The sequence below is a fragment of the Miscanthus floridulus genome, chromosome 12 (genome assembly GCF_019320115.1).
Source record: "Miscanthus floridulus cultivar M001 chromosome 12, ASM1932011v1, whole genome shotgun sequence".
Lineage (NCBI taxonomy): Eukaryota > Viridiplantae > Streptophyta > Magnoliopsida > Poales > Poaceae > Miscanthus > Miscanthus floridulus.
The window spans coordinates 11,540,901-11,559,978 of NC_089591.1; positions in this window are offsets into that span (position 1 = coordinate 11,540,901).

Below are 19,078 nucleotides of genomic sequence, written 5' to 3' on the forward strand. Positions count from 1 at the left end.
AAGGCTTCCATGCAAAGACATCACAATTGGCGCGTAGAAGCTTGCATTCCTATTTGGCCAGGAGCTGGGTCTTGATCTGCACCATCTTGATAGGGTCAATGGGGTCGATTCCCACCGCCTTGGTTTCCTCGAGTGGGCGGAAGGCCATCAAGGAGGTTGGTTTGTTGCAGTTCGGGACTATCGGGGTCGATGACTCCCCCAGCCACAGGATCTCGGACGAGTTGACGACAGCAGTGGCGAGCTCAAAATGCTCGTGGTCGCATGTAAAGGCTTGCAAAAAGGCGCTAGCCATGGTGATGACATAGTTTGGTCCCGACATCTTCAGCTTGAGGTAGGTGTAGTTGGGGATATCCATGATCTTGGCATAGCACGACCGCCCTAGGATGGCATGGTAGGACCCTAGGAAGTCCACCACCTCGAAGGTGAGAACCCCTAAGCGGAAGTTGGCTCGGTTGCCAAACGTGATAGGCAGGTCAATCTACTTGAGTGGGTATGCCTGCGCTCTTGGGATCACGCTATGGAAGGGAGAGCCCATCGGGCAGAGTTCTATTCGGGGGATGTGCATGGCGTCAAGAGTGTCAACATAGAGGATGTTAAGGCCGTTACCTCTGTCCATCAGTAGCTTGGTGAGGTGCTTCTTATGGATGATGGGGTCAACGATGAGCAGGCAGTGTCCTGGTCTGGTGACATGGGAGGGATGGTCCCTCTAATCGAAGGTGGTCAGAGATTTCGACTAGCTAAGGAAGGAGGGGATGGCCATCTCGACAGCGCATGCCTCTCTATAGCGTACCTTGTGCTAACGCTTGGAGCAGATGGCATTGGATTCCCCGAAAATCATGATGCATTCCTTGGGGTTGGGGAAACTATCCCCGTCCTTGCCCATCATGCCTCCTTTCTTGGCTGCTACCTCTTTGTCGTCTCCTTCTTTTAGGCCGTCGGCCTATTATAGGTAATGTTTGAGGAGCTCACAGTCCTTGTAGAGGTGTTTGATAGGGTTGGCATGGTTTGTGCATGGGCTATCCATGAGCTTGTTGAAGTGGTCGAGTAGGCCCTGCTGGGTTGCTTGCCCACACGATCAGCTATGGTGACTAACACGAAGTCGGTCATTCGGCGCCGATCCTTCTTGTTCTTCTTACCCCTTTATGTGGAGGGGCCCTCGTCTTGGTCCTCACACTTGGCCTTGCCCTTGTCCCAGCCACCGTTGAAGACTGCTCCGCATGCCTCCTCGCCAAAGGCGTGGTTCGTGGCAACATCGAGCAGGTCATGAGTGGTCCAGGGCTTTAGTTAGCCGAGCATGTGGATCAAGGACTCCTAGGTTGTCCTGGAGAGGAAGGCACTGATGATGTCCGTGTCAACAACATTAGGGAGGGAGTTGCATCATTGGGAGAACCTACAGATGTAATCCTGCATAGACTTGCTGGGCTCCTATTGGCAGCTCTTGAGGTCCTAGGAGTTACCAGGGCAGACATATGTCCCCTAGAAATTTCTGATGAAAACCCTCTTGAGGTCCGCCCAGTCATGGATGCTGTTGTGCAGGAGGAATTCTAGCCATGCCCAAATGTGTTCCCCCACGCAGATGGGGAGATATTGAATGATGAAGTGGTCATCATCCACCCCTTTGGCTCGACAGGTGAGCCATAAATCTTCAAGCCAAATACCGAGGTTTGTCTCCCTAGTGTACTTGGCAATGTTGGTGGGCGGTCGGAAGCACTATGGGAACGACGCTCACCAGATACACCGGCCAAAGACCCATGGTCTTGGGCCATCCAGGCTGGGACTCTGATCTTCTGGCCAGCGACCATGCCTAGGGTGTGTTTCACTGCTCCCCTCGATGGTCTGGTCAGGGCCCATGTCGCCTGCCCTTACTGCCGCCTAAAGGACATCATCATCATACCAGGCCTGATGCCGGTTGCCGATGACACTGTGAGCGTCTTGGTGTGGACTGAGCCATTCACGTACTGGCGGTCGGTGTGGAGCAGGCACTAGGTCGGACCATGGCATAGCTGTGGCTTCTCGAGCCTCGCTTGGTGGTTATAGCGGTGAGTGGATGGAGCGATCCATCTGGTGCGTCCCCACTCCCCCAGTGGGGAGAGAGGGTGTGAGTTGGATTCGCAATGTGGAGCTTTCCGCCTATTGAACGGCGATGGCTTCCACCAGCACCTAGAGGTTCCACTAGACCACTTGCTCCTAGGGGTCGACGGGCTTGGGAATGCCATGTAGAAGCATTGCCACAGCGGCGATGTTCTGGCTAGCCTGAGCGAACTGTGGGGGGTCATTCCCCTCATTCATGATGTCATGCTGGACCTAGTGGGCATGACCCCAGGCACTGCTCATTGGGTCACATGCATGGGGCACAATGTGTTGCACTGAGCACGCCAACATAGGCGGCGGCTAGTTCTACCGCCGTTTTCGTAGCTCCACGGCATGCTCTTGTGCGAGTGCAAGGGCCCCCGCACGCAGGTGCGGAGGGGTGTGAGTTTCCAAAGACTCTGCAACCACCAGCGGCTGTCCCGGAGCATCCTCCATAGTGCACTCTCGGGATAGACGGTGGCTAAGTGCCACGTTGCTGATGCTGGAGCCATCACTCTCAACCTCGTCATCCAAGAGTTCGTGGAAAGTGGTGGGAGCACAACTCGCCATTCCCATGAATTTGGATGTGAGAGGGGGCAGCGCCAGCATCCTTTGGATCACTCAAGCGTATGCATTTGTGGGGGACACGAGGCCGTAGGGGAACCGGTTGTACGGTGTTTGCAGTGCGGACAATATGGTCCCTCTAGATAATCGGTGGGAGATAGTAAATAGAGAGTAAATCACAGTATGCACATTACTTATAGCGGGGTTTGAGCAAAGAGTTTGCTCAAAATGAAGCGCATGTGGCTTGTCGTTGAAGTCATCGTGTGTCCCAAAGCTGATGGAGGGCGCCTCTCTGATGGGTGCCAGAACAAGTGCCTCCTCGCGGAGGTGAACTACGTCGAGCCGGTCGGCGACGAAGTCCAGGCTTCCGAAGAGGAAAGCCTGGGATGGCTCGAAGATGGGTGGAACCCACATCCCCATAGGTGGGAGTGCAGGAAACTCTAGTGAGCCGAAGCGAGTCATATCGCTTGAGCCCACCATGGCGAAGGTGGCGGAAAAGTGTGCCATTTGATTATCAAAAAGTGTGAACATACAACATCTTACCCACGGACGGCGCCAACTGCCAGTGCAGAAAGTGACCAACATGTAAATATTTGTAGTTTTGCTGTACGTTGTGATTAGAGGTGGCCTAGCACTCAATGACATAAGGTTTATAGTGGTCCAGGCAATGTGCCCTATGTCCAGTTTGAGTTGGTTGGTGACTTTATTCCTGAGCCCAGGTGCTTGAAGTTTGTTGTGGGGTTACAAATGGAAGGGAGAAAGATGGGGGATATAAGAGGTCCGGTTGGACTCCGGTCTGAAGGGCTGAGAGTGATGGGAGCTTTGCTATGCACTAAGTGTTTGAGCGTGTGCTCGAGGTTTGAACCTAGTGATTCTGCTGTTGTGTGCTAGTGAACTGATCGATCTCTCTGTTGGGAGAGAGCACATCCCTTTTTATAGATGAAGGGGATGGCCTTACAAGTGAGAGAGGGAGAGTATATGTATGCAAAGTCTTGTTGCCCATGCTGTCAGGTACAAGATGATTGTAGGCACCCATAACACTGTTAATGTTAGATGCATGTGGGAGGTTGCGTCGTCTTCTTCTGGTATGGTAGATGTAGGTGCCCACCATACTGTTGATGCCGAGAGGCATGAAGGGGGTTTTACCATGTTCACCTGGTACGGTAAATGTCGGCTCCCACAACACTATTGATGCCCAGAGGCATGTAGGGGAGCCTTACCATGTTTGTCTTGTATGGGAGTTGATGGTGCCCACAACACTATAGGGAAAATGTCAGCGCCTACAACACTACTTAGGTTCTGTCATGCTAGGAAGATCGCAGGGTACTGTCCTACAGGTGTATAGGGTATGGTCCTTGGTATTGTGGTTGACTTGAGTGTCCTACCTTACTTTCTCTATCTATTTCCTATTCCTCACCGAGGGGGCATCCTTGGTCAGTTGGTCCCAGTCAGCTCTGATTGCGCCCGTTGGAGAAGAGTTGTAAGCAGGGGTTCGGTGCATCCCTGGTCAGAGACATGGGTCGGAGTCAGAAGTAGTATTTGGCCAGACCTTCCGGTCAGAGAGGCTGTCCAGGGTTAGGCCAGAGTCGAAAGCGAGCATTGTTCCTCCTCAGTGAGGCCTTCTGGTCGAAGAGGTGGGTCAGAGTCAGAAGCGGGCGTTGTTCCTCCTCGGCCAGGCTTTCCGGTTGGAGATTGGATTGCCCTTCTAGCCTGTCATTTAGGTTTTTGGGCCGGCCCATGAGTTGTGCGTTGTTCACAACATTTGTCTACTGGGCCAAGCCTTTATTGGGAAGCCAGTCCATGAGGGACCCTGGGTTTATGAACCTAACAACGCCCATCTCCCAAAGACCTTATAGAATGTCACCAAATGAGTTAGCAGAATTGAAGATCCAATTGCAAGAGCTCTTAAAAAAGGGTCTCATTCGCCCTAGTTCATCACCATGGAGTTGTCCAGCCATATTTGTGAAAAAGGATGTAACACCCTAGGTGTTAGCCTTGCATAAATTGACTTGCATTGCATCAGCATGAGCATCCAGCTTTCATATATAAGCATTTACAATTGAAACATGAGATTGAAACATGTGCAACATTGCTTGTTATTTTATGTCTCTTTGTATATATGCATATGATCATGAGTGATTACATGTAGATGGTTGATGTGAGTCACTAAAACATATTAACTACACTAAGGTTAACAAATGGAACATTGTTCATGAAGGTCACCTTTCATGATCAAGCACTTAAGTGATGTTACATGTGTTGACCTGGATAGCCCTATGTGTGACCAATGCATGAAATGATTGTGTGACCTTGCAAATAGCTTAAACATGTTTAGAAGATCATTATGAACAACTTTGGTATTCATGGTTAGGGGTAGTTTGGTCACTAAGCCCTAGTTTGAATGTATACCATCATTTGAATGTAGCATGTTTGACCAAGTTTGAACTATGTGCTAGAGACCTTGCATGGAGGTGGTCACTAAAGCAAAGTTGTAGTATTTGGCAAGAGGAACAACTTTTATTTTTGGGTCATTGACTGGTTTAGCTCCTAACATTGTCAAAATTAGCTCACAAGAACCAAGATTTCACTGTTTTCTACACTTAGGCGATTTTGCTCGATCAGTTTTACTGACAGTGTTGAGGCAACCAGCTTTGAGTTGATTTTACTCTCTGTTCATTGCAAATTAGACTTTGATTTCTAAAGGAGTATTGTAGGTGGTATGTAGGGCTATGACTTTGGTTTAGGCTGTGTGCGCTAATTTGTCACGAATTCGAAGATCAAGCTCCATGAAAACATGCTGTCAGGCTCGGTTTGCAGCGCTGATCTAACTGAATCGACCGATTCAGTGGTCGACAGTCAGCAGAATAGGGCCACCGCGTGGATCCAGCAGCTAGCCGCGCATCGCCGGCGCCCTGCCCTGTGCGGCCAAGCCAGGCCAGAGCCAGCCTTATCACCCCTACACCCGTTGCTCACTCCCCGCGCTCACCATTTTCGTTTTTAGGCTTCTCCTTCGCCACCGCAGCAGCCGTAGCAGCGCCAAGCTCACCGCCGTCGCTTGTCGGCCACCAACTTGCCTTGCCTCACTTCTCCACCACCGCAACCACTCCACCATCACCCCCGTGACTCACTGCGTCCGCTCGTGCTCGCTGACCGCGTTAGGTAATCCTCCGTGCCGCGCTTGACCTCGCCGGAGTATCACCGCCGAGCCCATCACCGTGGCTAGAGCGCCTCCGAACATCATTGGTTGTGAGATCTTGTGCGTTAGGTTTGTCTTGGTTAGTAGATGCTCATTCATGCTTTAGATTGTGTCGCCGTGTCCACCACCGGCGTAGTGCCACCGTCCAGCTCCACCGAGCCACCATGGCCGCCGCTGCCGTCCTTCGCGCCGTTGATCTGCCCGCATAGATAGCCCAACGTGTGCGCCAGGTCGAGGAGGTCACCGTAGAGTAGGTGCTGTCGCCGGTGAAGCTCGCTGTCGACGAGCCATGGCCACGCAATGTCGAGCAGCGCCGCCTGCTCTGTTTCGTGTCACTGACGCATGGGGTCCACTGCTATGCGGGTCCCGCCTGTCATCGACTGTAGAGTATTAGGGTAGCTCATTTAATTCCAGATTTCATGCTGTTTTGTAAATTTTATATTTGGAGTTTGGGAGATCCAAAATTAGTGGTTCAAATTTTGCTAGGATCTTGGTGAAGTGTAGTATTTAGGAAAAATATGATATTAGCATATGCAGTAGAGTTTTTGGCGGATTTAAATTGAAACTTGAAATGTGTTTTTGAATGTATGTAAAATTGTTTATTTTATATCTAGAGTTCCTGTGCTTCAAAAATTATGAAATTTATGTGGTGAGCTATTCGTGACAAGTATAAGCTCTGGTAAAAATTTGAGGGTCAGTGCATGGATGGATTTATAGTTATAGATTTTCCTTTTATAATTAGGTAATCCATGTATGAATTTTGATAAATTATTTATGAATCCAATTTTCATGAAATTTGTTGGAGGTTGTCCTAGTAACATATAGATGCTAAGAAAAATATAAAATCTATCGCTTGACACTTTTCACTAGGGTTTTCTATTTATGCTATTTTAAGCCTTTCTGCCTTGTCATTTTTGCATAGGATGTTTTACTTGGTAAAATGGCATGAAACTTTTACAGTAGTCTTTTAGTAGCATTGGTAAGGCACTGTAAATTTTTGAGAATTTATTATATACATTTAGTATATGTTTATTATTTAACCTAAGTATCTAAATAAAATTATAAATGCATTTAAATAAATAGTTTGGGCTTTACCATTATGTTTTCTTGAGTGTATCTAGTATGCCTGAACTGTTGGTAGACTTTGTGTTGTCAAAATTTGAATGCTTACATGAACTAAAAGTATTGTTGCTTTATAATTCGAGTTGGGAGGGTTTTTGGACAGATTCTGTAGTTTGGTGTGTTGCATTGTGAAAATGATGTTTGCTGTAAAAATGGTTAATAACAAAGTTGTAGACAACTTCTTTATATATCTTGTGTTAAAATTTCAGGACCATAGGCCAAAGGGTTTAGGAGTTATAGCTGTTTAAAGTTAGTATTTCTAAATTGCTTGCTCTCTGGAATTTCTGGATGGCACTGGATTGATTATCTGTTTTGGTTAAGATAAATTGTGAATTAGGTTTTGGTGATTAAATAATAGTTGTAGACACTTTTATAAGCTTTCCAGAAAATCTAAGATCATAGCATTTGGATAATTAGAACTCCAGTTATGAGTAAAATAATTATCTGCTGTTTGGTGGTGTAGTATATGAATTGTGAAGTGTTTGATTTAGTAATTAAGAAGAGATATGCACATACTCAGTAAAATGTGATACACTTGTTATTCCTTAAACAACATGCTGTTAAGAATACTTACAAGAATGCATTCATCATGTATCATCTAACTATACTTGTCAGCATATATGCATTCGCAATATCTTATGCCATATTCATGCATCTAGGATCATCGGAGGAGATAACGTTGCTGGAGTTCGACGAAGGAGAGGAAGGAGACCAGCAGAAGAATCCTCAAGCCGTAGCTCCCAAAGGCAAGGAGCAGAACCCAGAAGAGCTTCCGGAGTGCCCTGATCACCGCCCCACTTCCTTTCTGAAAGGCAAGCCCCGGAGCATTCTAAGTCTCCTAGTATTTTACAAAATATTACTCAAGTCCTTATGATTGATGCATTAGGTCATAAGACTTGATTGGAACCACTTGATGCATATAAATTCCTTGTCCAGATATATATACACCTTTAACCCTATGTAGGTCCAGGATCGAATATATGCTTAGCCATGCTTAGACCTGTAGAAGTTGTGTGATTTCCTATCACCTGCGAGATATAGGGGATACCGCAGCACGGTTGGCTATATTTGCTATCGTGGAAAAGAACCATGGGGTAAAAGTAAATCAAGGCCGGGCAGAGTCTATGCGTAGGTTGACTCAGGTGGTTCCGACTGTGCCGATTAAGGACCGTACCATTGTTGGCGCTGTTTGACAAGATTGAACGCATGCCTATCACTTAGCTGGCCGGATAACTCATTCTAATCGCGAAGCCGAGTAGCTCAACTTAGGCCGGGTCCCGTTCTGTTGTGCGCTCCTTGCAGGGAGCCAGACTGAGCCCAAGGGCAGGCTAGGCCTGAGCGTCCTGGCATTTGGTGTCCCCGACTGTGCGGCACGGTACGAACCCACGAAATGTAGACCTGAGTTGTACTAAAGGTGACCTAAGGCGACTAATGATCTGGTCTACCTGGGTTTGTGTTAGGAATAAATTCCCAGCTGGTTGAAATCGATTCGAATCGCCGTCTCTCCCAGATAGTGAGAAACTTGGCTAGTACCAACATCATAGTAATTGCATTATGGAATATGATGGTTCGCATGAACTTGGAATTACAATACCTGCTATGGTTACTATTCTATGCTATTAAAATGATATACCACATGTTTGGCACATGATAGTTGCTAATTTAGAGATGGATAGTTATAATTAACTTGATAATGGAATCATAATTGTATAACAGAGTTAATCGCTTTTATGCAAAATGTTGCCAAGCTATCTCCACTTATACAGCCTTGCATGATCCTTGGAGTCATTTTATTTCTGGTTTATGACGGGTAAGTCTAGCTGAGTACCTTTTCATACTCAAGGTTTTATTTCCCATTGTTGCAGATGGCACTGTTTATCATGGTTATTGCAAGAGTTGCTTCTATCCCGCTGTGGATGAGGAGTAAGCCTTGGGCAGGCTTGTTTATTAATCCTTCAACCTGCTTTTGTGGACTGCGATCGTATTTTGGCACTGTATTAAACTATGTTGGAAACTTTACTTTCAAACTTAATTTGCTTCCGCTTTTATCCATTAAACTTGGTTTGTAATAACTTTGTTTCATACTCTGATGATGGAAATGTATCTGTGAACTTTATGTAATATGTGACATGTATGTTGAATCATGTACGATCTTGGTTGTTGTAAATCATTTATCGAGACCCGTCATGGTACTCGACGTACTACCAGGTTTATATGAGTTCAAGTATGACAGTGCGACCGCTTGTGGGCCGCCATTGTAATTGTACTCTTATAAATTGGTCGGTTCTGCGATAGCTGGCATCAGAGCAAGATTCAACGTAAATTGTCACATATGTATTTAAAACAAAAGTTTTTGTTTTCCCAAAACCCTTCTCTAGCAACTAATAGCTATATAAATAGGTATTTGAAATCTAAAGTGTGCCAATGATCACTTTTCTTATGCCCAAATTAAGGACTATTCGGTTGCTATTTAAGCACTAACATGGGGGTTTTTACTTCATCGTCCATACGGCGTTCTATTGTATGGATGTCATTCACTTGAATGGTAATGTATGGATCAAATGCCTCTATGCCAAGGTAAGTTGATGAGTGGCATGACCGCAAGATGTGAGCATGCGGTAGGGGAGAGTTAGCTTTGGTACGACTATGTTTGCATGCTTGCATGTGTATGTGGTGCGTATTTAATTGTGTGTATAAACTGTTATCGGGTAGTTTTGATACGAAAGTATATGTATGGGTATACATATATGGAAGTATTTAGATTTACATTCTGCATATTTAATTATGGGATGGGCTGAAATGAAAACTTTTATGTAGGTACACTAACAATGAAACATGTAGCTCGACTAGTTACGCTATATATGAGAGAACATATGTATGCCACCGTGTCTACCGTTAGAAATAAAATTTTCCTAAGTTGTGCGGACGTACGGAACAAGCATGCATCATGATAATTACCATTCAAATAATTACATTGTTCCTTCTCTTATAAATTTCTTACTCGGTTGTGTAACTCTTATCCATTACGGCCTTGTCTCACAAAAGTGTACATGTTGATGGTACAGATGGCAGCACCAGTTGGATGTGAGAATTTCCTAATGGTTTTTGGAATGCCTACACTACTGTGGAGATTTTGCACTTTGCGGGGTACCATGAACTGCCCCTTTATCATTGGATTGAAGAGTACTTGGAGGGACAGCCATGGTACGAGGTGCGGCTAACTATACCAGCTCGCACACAAGCGCCTTTTCTAGCAGGAGTGGAAGGCGGAATCTGAAGGGAAAACTCCTTGGGAGGCTACCCAAGTACTAGCCTTTGAGGTTTTGAGTCAAATCTACCAGCAGCATGGAGATGCACTTACCGACAGTGCAGCGGGTATGTTTCCTTGGGTGGATCCATCCACAGCAAATTGGGAACAACGCAACCAAAATGCATTGATTAGAGATTGGGATGAGCGGGCCAATAGCTCTAGTCCTACTATGAGTGCAATGTTTGCGGTGATGAAGATGTTTTGTACACGCCAGGACACCAGGGATTTCTGGTAGGAAACCTACACCTCTTGCATGGACAAGCTCATGAGAGCTGAAGCCGTGCATCATAAGCTCAAGAAGTGTGTACGCAAGCAAAAGAAAGCCGCAAGTAAAGCTTGATGGGAATCTAACCAAGCCTATGCAGCTTTGGGCACTCTCCATGCCCAAATGGAGCAAGTGGATTAGCAGAGAGCAATAGCCCAAGAAGCCAGAGCTAATGATCAAGCATTGCTTGCAGGACTACAGGAGTAGCTAGAGACCGCCTGTGCTGAGGTATCCATAGCTAGACGCCAGCGAGATGCAGCAGAGAACCATGTCACTTCAGTAAGGATAGAACGAGATAGGCACCACGACATGAGTAACGCCTAGGACCGTGCTAAAAGGGGCTTACGTCAGCAGCTTGCACAGGCTCAACTTCAAGTGATGAACCTTTAGTATGAAGTGCACTATTTGAACAACCAGCTGAACTCGATAGTGATCATGATGAGGATTAGATCGCTTAGTACTTAGTAGAAGTGCTTGATGTATCATCACTAGTTATGTAATGGACCTATAGTTTGAATTTGGTATTGGTAATTGGACTATCATGTAATATTGTTTATTTGCATGACCATCGCACGTTTGGTTAAATGCTAATGCAAATTCTAGTCGATTTATCTATGATCATGATTTGAATATTTACGTGCTATGCGTCCGATGAGTGATCGAATTAGTGGTGTCATGTTGCGAGAATGAATTATTATGCCTCTATTTTTATTGTATAAATTTGAGATTTTCTCTAGTAATTTTAGTTTGGCATGATTATAACTTCATCCATAATCTTTTGACATCAACCAATAATCGCTTATTGTTGCAACTTCGCAGATGACTCGCACCCATGCATGAGCTAGTAGCAGCCATGATGGCAGTGGTGATGACTTACCACCACCACCACCACCGTCATCTGCTCAGGAGTTCTTTGCCTAGTTCTTGGGGAGCCAAAGGACAATGGAGGAACCTCTGCACCTCATCATGCAGAACATAGCTCGTGGCCACCCGCAGCAACAAGGGTCCGAGCCTAATCAGCATAGTACCTTCAAGGAATTTCTGGATACAAAGCCTCCTATCTTCAAGGTGGCAAAGGAACCACTATAGGCGGACGAGTGGCTCAGCACCATTGAGCAAAAGTTTCGTCTGCTAAGAGTTACCGAGCATCTAAAGGCTGAGTATGCTTCCCACCAGTTGCAAGGACCAGCAAGGATCTGATGGACACATTTCTTATCCTCTCTACCTGCTAATGCGCGAGTAACATGGGAGCAGTTCAAGTTGGCTTTTCGAGGGCATCATATTCCCCTAGGCCTAATGCGCATGAAAGCAGCTAAATTTATGAGGCTCACACAGGGGACAAAGACCCTCACATAATATATGCACGCATTCAACAACCTGTCCAAGTGTGCTCTAGGTTTCGTGGATACCGAGGAGAAGAAGATAGAGAGCATCAAGCGGGGTCTGGGCACCAAACTAATGAAGACCATGGACAATTCCAAGTGCACCACTTACAACGAGTTTATTAGTGATGCTTTGACCCAGGAAAACCATAATAATAGGCATGCGGCCGCTAAGGGTCACAAGAGGGCATTTGAGGCAGGTGCCTCCAGAAATTCATAGTCCAGAGCTCCTATCATAGCTAGGCCACAATTCTGTCCACCTGCACCCAAGTTTAGGCCTCCACCACCTAAAGCTCAGAACAGCAGGCCTCAGAAAGCGTTTCATAAGGCATTCACTATTGCCTTACCAAAAGGAAGTGGCAGTCAGGGAAGTTCTACAGGACTTAGGAGTAATCAACCCTATTTTAACTGCAATCAAGTGGGGCATTGGGCCAAGGAATGCCCCCACCCCAAGAAGAATGGCAACCTGAATCAGAACAATCAGAGGCAGGCGAACATAAGGGCACGTCTAGGATATATGCATTATACAGCTGTTGAGGAAGTGCCCGCAGGAGAAGTTGTCATGACTGGTATGTTTCTTGTCAACAAGCATCCCGCTATTGTTTTATTTGATTCGGGAGCTTCTCATTCTTTTATAAGTCAAGCATTTGCATCTAGACATGATCTGAAAGTAATTGAAGTAAGCAAGGGTGGTTATAATATAAGTTCAGCCGAGGCTACTATTTCTACAAATAAGATAGTCAAAAATGTGCTCATCTCTATACAAGAGAGGGAGTACATAACAGATTTGATAATATTGCCTGGGTTATCAATAAGTGTAATCTTAGGCATGAATTGGATGAATGATCATGGTGTTCTCATTGACACTAGCACTCGTACTGTTATGTTGAGAGAACCCAAGGGAGGGAATGCTTTTCTAGTACCACTCTCCCAAAATTTTGAACTCCAACATTTAGCTTGTGCTATCCAAACCACTACCCTTTGTGATATCCCCATGGTTTGTGAGTTTTCGGATATATTTCCAAAGGAGTTACCAGGTTTACCACCTGATAGGGATGTGGAATTTAAGATTGAGTTAGTGCCAGGTATGGCACCTATCTCAAGAAGGCCGTATAGAATGCCACCAAATGAATTAGCAGAACATAAGATTCAGTTATAGGATCTGTTGGACAAGGGTCTCATTCAACCTAGTTCATCTCTGTGGGGATGTCCAGCATTGTTTGTGAAAAAGGACAAATCCTTGAGAATGTGTGTAGATTATAGACCACTCAATGCTGTGACCATCAAGAACAAGTACTCGTTGCCTCGCATCGACATCTTGTTCGATCAGTTGGCAAAGGCAAAGGTGTTCTCCAAGATTGACTTGAGATTAGGATATCATCAGATAAAGATTAGGCCAGAGGACATACCTAAAACTACTTTCTCTACTAGGTATGGCTTATATGAGTATTTGGTTATGTCTTCCGAACTAACAAATGCTCCTACCTACTTCATGTACCTGATGAATTCGGTATTCATGCCCGAGCTTGACAAGTTTGTGGTCATGTTTATCGATTGTATATTGATTTATTCAGAAAATGAGGCAGATCATGAAGAGCATCTGAGGATTGTTCTATCCAGATTGAGGGAGCACAAGCTATATGCAAAATTTGGCAAGTGTGAATTTTGGTTGAGCAAAGTACCTTTCTTAGGTCATATCTTATCAAGAGATGGAATCTCTATAGACCCATCAAAAGTACAAGAGGTCATGGATTGGAAGGCCCTGACTTTGGTTCATGAAGTTTGGAGTTTTCTAGGGTTAGCAGGATATTATCGTTGTTTCATTCTAGATTTCTCAAAGATAGCCAAGCCCATGTCCAGACTACTTCAGAAAGATGAGAAGTACAAATGGACACCAGAATGTGAAGCAGCTTTTCACACCCTTAGAACTCTGTTAACTACAGCGCCTGTCCTAGCAGAACCCGACATTGAGAAGCCTTTCGATGTATTTTATGATGCATTAGGTATAGGTTTAGGGTGTGTGCTTAAGCAAGAAGGAAGAGTTATTGCATATGCTTCTCGGCAGTTGAGAAAACATGAAGTCAACTATGCTACACATGATTTAGAACTTGCAGCAGTTGTTCATGCATTAAAGATATGGAGACATTATTTGTTGGGCAATGTATGTCATATATATACTGACCACAAAAGTCTCAAGTATATCTTTACCCAACCAGAGCTAAACATGAGACAATGAAGATGGTTAGAATTGATTAAGGACTACAATTTAGAAGTGCACTACCATCCAGGAAAAGCTAATGTAGTACCAGATGCACTCAGTCGAATGTCTCATTGCAACACTATGGAAGCATTATTGGAAGATGGATTCAATTTGTTACATCCTGCTGTACTGCACAATATCACAATCAGTTGTTCACTTGAGAGCAAAATCATAGAGCTGCAGCAGACAGATGTAGGTATAAGTCACATCAAGAGAAAAATGCAAGAGCAAGAAACCAAACATTTCAGATTAGATGAAAAGGGTGTACTATGGTTTGAGGACCGACTTGTGGTACCGAAAGACCGTGAGCTTAGAAATCAAATTTTGGATGAAGCTCATTCGTCCAAATTGTCTATCCATCCGGGTAGTAGCAAGATGTACCAAGATTTGAAAACCCGTTTTTGGTGGACTAAAATGAAGGAGATCGCAGCCTATGTCGCTAGGTGCGACAACTGCAGTACAGTAAAAGCTATTCATATGAAATCTACCGGATTACTTCAGCCATTGCCTATCCCAGGTTGGAAATGGGAAGAAATTAGTATGGACTTTATCACAGGTCTTCCGTTGACACAGCAAGGTCATGATTCAATATGGGTCATTATAGATCGTCTCACCGAGTCAGCACATTTTATACCAGTTAACACAGGGTATGTAACTAGGAGGTACGCCGAGTTGTACGTTTCTCAGATTGTGAGGCTACATGGAGTACCTAGGACCATAATCTCAGATCGTGGACCATAGTTTATAGCTCGTTTCTGGGAACACTTGCACCAGGCTTTGGGAACTAAGCTAATTAGAAGTTCGGCATATCATCGGCAGACTTCTAGATAGACAGAGCGAGTAAACCAAATCTTAGAAGATTTACTAAGAGCTTGTGTTATATCTTCCAAGGGTTCGTGGGAGAAATGGTTACCTTTACCTGAGTTCTCCTACAACAATAGTTATTAAGCAAGCATCAAGATCGCTCCGTTTGAAGCCTTGTATGGCAGAAAATGTAGAACTCCGTTGAATTGGATTGAGCCCGGTGAAAGGAGATACTTTGGTATTGACTTTGTCAATGAAGCTGAAGAGCAAGTGCGTGTTATCCAGCAGCATATGAAGGCAGCTCAATCAAGACAAAAGAGTTATGCTATTAAAAGAAGAAGACCACTGACTTTTGAAGTGGGTGACTATGTATACTTGAAAGTATCACCCATGAAAGGGGTGAGGAGATTTGGAATGAAAAAGAAGCTTTCGCCCAGATACGTGGGGCCATACAAGATTATGGAACAGAAAGGAAATGTTGCTTATAAGGTACAACTTCCACCAAAGATGAGTGCAATATTTGATGTTTTCCATGTTTCTCAGTTGAAGAAATGTCTTCGTGTACCTGAAGAAGCTATTGCACCCACCAACATACAGCTTCAATCGGATTTGACCTATGAAGAAAAACCAATCTGAGTGTTAGAAGAGATGGAAAGAGTGACACGGAGTAAGATCATTAAGTTCTATAAGATGGTGTGGAACAATCACAGTGAACAAGATGCTACGTGGGAATGAGAGGATTATTTACGAGAGGTTTATCCCGCCTTTTTCCAAGAATGGTAGGTCTTGCAAATCTCGGGACGAGATTTTTATAAGGGGGAGGGGCTGTAATACCCTAGGTGTTAGCCTTGCATAAATTGACTTGCATTGCATGAGCATGAGCATCAAGCATTCATATATAAGCATTTATAATTGAAACATGAGACTGAAACATGTGCAACATTGCTTGTTATTTTATGTCTCTTTGTATATATGCATATGATCATGAGTGATTACATGAAGATGGTTGATGTGAGTCACTAAAACATATTAACTACACTTAGGTTAACAAATGGAACATTGTTCATGAAGGTCACCTTTCATGATCAAGCACTAAGTGACGATACATGTGTTGACCTGGATAGCCCTATGTGTGACCAATGCATGAAATGATTGTGTGACCATGCAAATAGCTTAAACATGTTTAGAAGATCATTATGAACAACTTTGGTAATCATGGTTAGGGGTAGTTTGGTCACTAAGCCCTAGTTTGAATGTATACCATCATTTGAATGTAGCATGTTTGACCAAGTTTGAACTATGTGCTAGAGACCTTGCATGGAGGTGGTCACTAAAGCAAAGTTGTAGTATTTGGCAAGAGGAACAACTTTTATTTTTGGGTCATTGACTGGTTTAGCTCCTAACATGGTCGAAATTAGCTCACAAGAACCAAGATTTCATTGTTTTATACACTTAGGCGATTTTGCTCAGTCGATTTTACTGACAGTGTCGAGGTAGCCAGCTTTGAGTTGATTTTACTCTCTGTTCATTGCAAATTAGACTTTGATTTCTAAAGGAGTATTGTAGGTGGTATGTAGGGCTACGACTTTGGTTTAGGTTGTGTGCGCTAATTCGTCACGAATTCGAAGATCAAGCTCCACGAAAACACGCTGTCAGGCTCGGCTTGCAGCGCTGATCTAGCTGAATCGACCGATTCAGTGGCCGACAGTTAGCAGAACAGGGCCACCATGTGGAGCCAGCAGCTAGCCGCGCGTCGCCGGCGCCCTGTCCCATGCGGCCAAGCCAGGCCAGAGCCGGCCTTATCACCCATGCACCCGCTGCTCACTCCCCGCGCTCACAATATTCGTTTTTAGGCTTCTCCTTCGCCACCGCAGCAGCGCCAAGCTCGCTGGCCACCAGCTTGCCTCGCCTTGCTTCTCCACCACCGCAACCACTCCACCATCACCCCCATGACTCACCACATCCGCCCGTGCTCGCTGACCGTGCCGGGTAAGCCTCCGTGCCGTGCTTGACCTCGCCGGAGTATCACCGCCAAGGCCGTCACCGTGGCTGGGGCGCCTCTGTCCACCATTGGCTGTGAGATCTTATGCGTTAGGTTCGTCTTGGTTAGTAGATGCTCGTCCGTGCTTTAGATTGCGTCGTCGTGTCCACCACCAGCGTAGCGCTGCCGTCTAGCTCCGCCGAGCCACCATGGCCGCCGCCACCATCCTTCGCGCCGTTGATCCGCCTGCCTAGATAGCCTAACGTGTGCGCCAGGTCGAGGAGGTCACCGTAGAGTAGGTGCCATCACCGATGAAGCTCGCCGTCGACGAGCTGTGGCCACGCAATGTCGAGCAGCGCCGCCTGCTCTATTTCGTGTCACTGACGCGTGGAGTCCACTGCTATGCGGGTCCCGCCTGTCATCGACTGTAGAGTATTAGGATAGCTCATTTAATTCCAGATTTCATGCTGTTTTGTAAATTTTATACTTGGAGTTTGGGAGATCCAAAATTGGTGGTTCAAATTTTGTTAGGATCTTGGTGAAGTGTAGTATTTAGGAAAAATATGATATTAGCATATTCAGAAGAGTTTTTGGAGGATTTAAATTGATACTTGAAATGTGTTTTTGAATGTATGTAAACTTTTTTATTTTATATCTAGAGTTCCTATGCTCCAAAAATTATGAAATTTATGTGGTGATCTATTCTAGACAAGTATAAGCTCTGGTAAAAATTTAAGGGTCAGTGCATGGATGGATTTGTAGTTATAGATTTTCATTTTATAATTAGGTAATCCTTGTATGAATTTTCATAAATTATTTATGAATCCAATATTCATGAAATTTGTTGGAGGTTGTCCTAGTAACATATAGATGCTAAGAAAAATATAAAATCTGTTGCTTGACACTTTTCACTAGGGTTTTCTATTTATGCTATTTTAAGACTTTCTGCCTTGTCATTTTTGCATAGGATGTTTTACTTGATAAAATGGCATAAAACTTTTACAGTAGTCTTTTGGTAGCATTGGTACGGCACTGCAAATGTTTGAGAATTTATGATACACATTTAGTATATGTTTATTATTTAACCTAAGTATCTAAATAAAATAATAAAGGCATTTAAATAAATAGTTTGGGATTTACCATTATGTTTTCTTGAGTGTATTTGGTATGCTTGAACTGTTGGAAGACTATGTGTTGTCAAAATTTGAATGCTTGTACGAAGTAAAAGTATTGTTGCTTTATAATTCGAGTTGGGAGGGTTTTCGGACAGAATCTGTAGTTTGGTGTGTTGCATTGTGAAAATGATGTTTGCTGTAAAAATGGTTAATAACAAAGATGTAGATAACTTCTTCATATATCTTGTGTTAAAATTTTAGGACCATAGGCCAAAGGGTTTAGGAGTTATAGCTGTTTAAAGTTAGTATTTCCGAATTGCTTGCTCTCTGGAATTTCTTGACAGCACTGGATTGATTTTCTATTTTTGTTAAGATAAATTGTGAATTAGCTTTTGGTGATTATATAAGAGTTGTAGAAAATTTTATAAGCTTTCCAGAAAGTCTAAGATCAAAGCATTTGGATAAGTAGAACTCCAGTTATGAGTAAAACAATTATCTGCTGTTTGGTGGTGTAGTATATGAATTGTGAAGTGTTTGATTTAGTAATTAAGAAGAGATATGCACATACTCAGTAAAACGTGATACACTTGTTATTCCTTAAACAACATGCTTTTAATAATACTTAAAAGAATGCATTCGTCATGTATATCTGACTATACTTGTCAGCATATATGCATTCGCAATATCTTATGCCATATTCATGCATCTAGGATCGTCGGAGGAGATAACGTGGCTGGAGTTCGACGAAGGAGAGGAAGGGGACCAGCAGGAGAATCGTCAAGCCGCAGCTCCCGAAGGCGAGGAGCAGAACCTAGAAGAGCTTCTGGAGTGCCCTGATCACCGCCCCACTTCATTTCTGAAAGGCAAGCCCCAGAGCATTCTAAGTCTCTTAGTATTTTACAAAATATTACTCAAGTCCTTATGATTATGCATTAGGTTATAAGAGTTGATTGGAACCACTTGATGTATATAAATTCCTTGTCCAGATATATATACACCTTTAATCCTA